The sequence below is a fragment of the Otolemur garnettii genome, unplaced genomic scaffold (genome assembly GCF_000181295.1).
Source record: "Otolemur garnettii isolate 467f Iridium unplaced genomic scaffold, OtoGar3 scaffold00031, whole genome shotgun sequence".
Taxonomy (NCBI): Eukaryota; Metazoa; Chordata; class Mammalia; order Primates; family Galagidae; genus Otolemur; species Otolemur garnettii.
This window is the reverse complement of record NW_003852426.1, coordinates 302368-307754: the sequence shown is the minus strand read 5'-3', so window position 1 is coordinate 307754 and position 5387 is coordinate 302368. Positions and strand designations below refer to the sequence as shown.

Sequence of the window (5387 nt, the reverse complement as noted above, 5' to 3'; positions counted from 1 at the left end):
TATAATGGGATTATGTTCAGACAAATGTATCTTATTATTTATACTAAGCCCCTTTCAAACATACCTGAGTTATGAGGTGACTCTTGGAGGATGGAAGCTGGTTGCAGGAAGAACCAACTTTATGATTAGAGGGTTGGAACTTTCAACCCCACCTCTGACTTCCAGGGAGGGGAGAGAGGCCAGGGAACTGAGTTAATCACCAGTGGCCAGTGATTTAATAAATTGTGTCTACATCATGGAATCTTTAAAATTCTAAGTGGGGCCAGGCACTGTGGCTCACGTCTGTAATCCCAGCACAAGGTGAGAGGATTGCCTGAGCTCACAGGATCGAGACCAGCCTGAGCCCAGCTAAAAAATAGCCAGGCATTGTGGCAGGTGCCTATAGTCCCAGCTACTTGGTAGGCTGAGGTAAGAGGATCACTTGAACCCAAGAGTTTGAGGGTGTTGTGAGCTAAGATGCCACAGCACTTTACCAAGGGTGACCAAGTGAGACTCTGTCTCAAAAAAAAAAAAAAAAAAAAAAAAGAGAGAGAGAGAGAAGTATCTTTTCATGTGGTAAAACAATTATATATATGCCAAGGGACAGGCAATTTTCATTTTCTCCCTCTCCTTTATGCTTCTTTCCTGCCTCTGCTCTGCCTCTTCCCAGCAGAAAAGGCCTCCTACCTTTTCCTTGAAGCTACTCTAAATCCTTCACATCAGATGAAGCCCAGTCCAAGTCTCAGTTTTCTGTGTGAAACTTTCCTGGCAAGTCAGCCTTCAGTCTTCATCCCAAAGCCTCCACTTACAGTTGGGCAGTCTGATCATTACATAAGAAGAGCAGCTGGGCTTGGTGCCCATAGCACAGTGGTTACAGCGCCAGCCACATACACTGAGGATGGCAGGTTCGAACCCAGCTTGGACCTGAAAACAATGACAACTGCAACAAAAAAAATAGCTGGGTGTTGTGGTGGGCACCTGTAGTCCCAGCTACTTGGGAGGCTGAGGCAAGAGAATCGCTTAAGCCCGAGAGTTAGAGGTTGCTGTGATCTGTGATGTCACAGCACTCTGCCAAGGGTGACATAGTAAGACCCTGTCTCAAAAAAACAAAAACAAACAACAACAACAACAAAACAAGAATAGCAGCTGGTGAGTGAGTGGGAGCTGAGACCCTTGCTCAGGGGTAGTATTGGCTCCAAAGAAGAGGAGGAGCCTATGATAATTTACACAAAGGGGAGGAGGAACTTGCAGGTCTATGTGCATCTCCCTTTCCTAAACTATCATTTCATTTATTAACATTTGTTTTTTTGACAATTTCCCTGACTTTAGCTCATACTTACCTCCTTGAGGGACAGGACTTTGTCTTTCCATCTTTCTGTATACTCCTGTGCCTAGCCCAGGGCTGGGCACCTTAAGCCACTCTCTTAAAGGTCTCCAAGTCAATCCTAAACTCAAATCCTAGTGATTATTTTCTCAATCCACATCTGAACTGATGACTCAAACATTAGATAAGCAACAGTTCTCTCCTTTAAAATATCCTCTGCATTGGCTCCTGGGTTCCCTCTCACTTCTTTGATCATCCTTAAAAGGAATTCATTCATTCCTAGCACCGGGAGGTGGAACTAAATGGACTTCGAAGGCAGAAGAGTTGGTTCAGATCCCCACTCTGCTCCTGCACAGTTGTTAACCATATGCAAGTGCCATAACCTTCCTCAGCACGAAAGCCATGCAGATCCTTATTCCTGGCCTTGATCTCCCTATTAAGTTTAAACTACGGGGCATCCTTGGTCATTCCACTATCTGGATTATCTTTGGCTGGGTGTTTTGGGCAGCCATGTCCAGTGGGCAGTAGGTGGCGCTGTCTCCCAGTGGGCAGGACACAGCTTCTCTCTTTCACCCTTGGAAGGCTGCCTGGAGCTGCCAAAACTCCAGGGCACTGGGTTATTTCTTTTAAAAAATGTTGACTTAAAACTAGCAATGTAATTCCTCAGAGCAAGAAATATCTGTCTGTGAGAAGTTAGCCCTAGAATATGTAGATCAGGGATAGGGGAAGAAAGACATAAAACTGTGTAAGAGGAAGACGGGTAGCCCAGGAGAGAGACTGAGCCTGCAGGGCAGCAGGAGGACTAAGAGGAAATCTTGCCAGCAAAAAATGTCCTGTGGAAGAAGCAGCCAAAGAATTTTTTAAAAACAGAAATACCTAATAGTGAATTTTAAGTTATCTGCTCTGCAACTGTGTCCTTTGATGAAATCTGTCTTCTACCTCATCTATTCCTGGACAAGCAGTCTATCTTGAGTGAGAGGCAATTTAGAGAAATCAGAAAATCTGCTGGGCTCTATATTTGACAATTATGGTCCTCAGAAAAACAGGATAAGAGAGTGGCAGGGGTTCAAGACTTGAGACTCAAGAGATGTAAAGAACTCAGCGGAGCTCTGGAGAGTTGCTAGTAAATACAAGAAGTTCTTGGTGGAAACCCCTGAGTTTGACCCCACGGCATGGATGAAACAGCCTCAAGAACTGCATGATTTCACTTATATGTGTAGTGTAAAAAAGTTGACTCATAGAAGCAGAGTAGAATGGTGGTTACCAGAGGCTGGGGTGGCAGTGGAGGTTGGAGTCAAGGATACAATATTTTAGTTAGCTAGGAGCAATAAGTTCAAGAGATCTATTGTGAATGACTACAGTTAATAATAATGTACTGCATTTTTGAAAATTTCTAAGAGAGTAGGGTTTGAGTGTTCTCACCACAAAACGAAAAAAACTGGATGGAGTTGAAACACATTCTTCTTAGTAAAGTATCACAAAAATGGAAAATCAAGTATCCAATATACTCAATACTACTATGAAGCCAGTAGATGAACTAATATATGCCGACACAAGAGAAAAACTCAATTCAATTCAAGCTGGGGGTAGGGTGAGAGGAGAGAAAGGATGGGCATTGATACACTCCTGGGTTTCTCTCCTGGGTGTGAGACACAACTACAATAAGGACTTTACCTAACAGATGGGAACATTGTGACCTCATCATTTGTGCCTTCATATTAATCAGAAATAAAAACAAAATAAAACAAAAATAACTAGCCTGAAATATATTGAGGCTATTAGTCATTCACCAGGTTGATAAAGAATCCTTATTTTGAGTCCTAAAAATAGCTGTTGGATAGAACGGTGGATGTTTGGATGGAGAGGTTTCGGAAAGGAATGCATCCATCCTCTGAGTGGAGTGTGTATGAGGGGCTGGTTTACTGTAAGTACTTAGATTGACACACAGAAGGATTGGGTCACATAATTAACCACTTTCTTGTAATAAGGGAATTTATGAGCCTCCAACTCCAAACTCACCGAAGCATAGAGAAGAATCAAAAGGAGTAAGCAAATGCAGAAAGTGATGACAGTGAGGCAGAGTGAGAGTCAGCCTGAAATGGGACCCTAGCAGAGAAGACTTCAGAGACCACCCTTCTGCAGTAGTGGGGTGTGCAGAGAAGATCTATGATGAAGTTTAACCCTTGCACTGGTCCTTTCAAAGTCCTGCAACAGACTCTAACAATGTGTTCATATAGTGATACTAAGTATTTTATAAAACTTTTAAATGTAACATATTTTAACCACAGATAGGATTGGTGTCTTTCTATTCCACCTCCTCTCTGTCATAATTTCTCTTGTATCAAGTGGCATTTGGGGGATCTAGCTAAGGGGAAATTGTGTTCAGCTTACATTTATTTTTATTTTTTATGGAGCAATCCTTTATTTTTACATACTTTGATAAAGACGTTTTCAGTAAACCATCTTTCCAGTGGAGAATGAAAATCAGTCTCAAGCCATCAGCTGCTGCTCTCTGTTCAGGGCCTTGGCTCCACCTGGCCCAAGTGATGAGGTGGAGGAGTGTATTTCCCTTCTTTTATTAGCTTATCCTGCTGTTTCTTGATGGCTTTCATGTGTTGCATCGTTTTCAGCCGAGTTACACATTCTATGAAATCATCAAATTCTATCCTGTACTCTTTCTCTCTCTGGATAGTATCAATTCCATATGCACATTCTATCCATTCTTTTTCAAAAGCATGGCATCGAGTAGGATTCCTGTAGGGTTGTTCAGCACTTTGGATTGTCAACCGCGATCTAAATTAAGGCCCAGCCTTTTCTGTATATCAAAGAGGCACGGCTCCTAACGCAGTGTCCTTGTCTGTCCTTAGCGGGCCGCAGCTTCAAGATCTCAGCTTACATTTATTAAGAGATGTGATTCATAAGCACTTCCATAGTCAAGTTATTGCTGTTGCTGAACAGGGAGTCTGTCCACCTGTCACTGAAGCCAATCAACCGAGAAGTGGATGAGAGATCAACAGTTACACTTTTATTGACAGAGAAGCCAGCAATTCCAGAAAACAGTAAGGATGTCTCCTCAAAGAACTGTTCTGGTTTCCTGTTTCTCATTGTCATTTTTATACCCTCGCAGCAAAAGCAAACATCAACAAATATTATTAATCAGCATAGTATAGACATTTAAACAGATGCCCCACCCCACCTGCAGGTCACAAAGTCAAAATATGTCTTGTTTTCAAGGTGGCTATATCTTCAAAGCATTTCTAGTTAGACTAAATTTGCAGTCAGTTAACCCTTCACTGAGTGCACAGAATGCCCTGGGTCCTTGACCAGTACCATGGAGTCCAGTTTCCCAACTTGTCAATGGCAAGAGGCCTTGGAAGTGAATAAACAATCTCCCGAGGTCGGCACATAGGCTCAGTCAGCCTCACTGGGGCCTGTCCAGCAGTGCCTTGTACATAATGGATATTTAGGGTAACAGTGGCTGCCGTCATTGCTAGCTGTCTTGATACAGAAATGGCTTCTGGGAATAACTTCTACCACCCACTGAGACAACTCACTTGACACCAGAGCCTAAAGTAGAAGGTCAGAAGGACCTGTCAGGATAAGAATGTATTCTATGACATGAGGTACCAGAAGTCTATGGACAGGGGAGCCAATAAATCCTTTTAACTCCTAGATGTAGAACATTATAAGTGTAGAATTTGGTATTATCAAAATCCAACCAAAATGAAAGCTTTCCTCTGGAATATATTTAACAACGGAATATATAGAATTATACAAACATCATGAAATAAAATTTTTTTTACATATTTCTATATGAAGTTATTAGTTATTCTAGCATCAAAAAATAAACTTGAGTATATTTTGTTAGTTCCAGCCAAAACCAGTAATTTTTTGAAGGAAAGAAATAAATTTTAAATTTAAATCTAGATGCCTAGATTTTTGGGGGGGAGTAGACAGTTTCACTATGTTGCCCTTGGCAGAGTGCCATGGTGTCATAGCTCAGAGCAACCTCAAACTCTTGGGCTTAAGCAATTCTCTTGCCTCAGCCTCCCAAGTAGCTGGGACTATAGGCACCCACCACAAC

At 42.1% G+C, this 5387-nt stretch overlaps 1 pseudogene; it reads right to left on the bottom strand.

Annotated features, from left to right (window-relative positions):
- Positions 1–3819: 3819 nt before the first annotated feature.
- Positions 3820–4791, bottom strand: LOC100943646 (annotated as a pseudogene).
- Between the last annotated feature and the right edge of the window lie 596 nt (positions 4792–5387).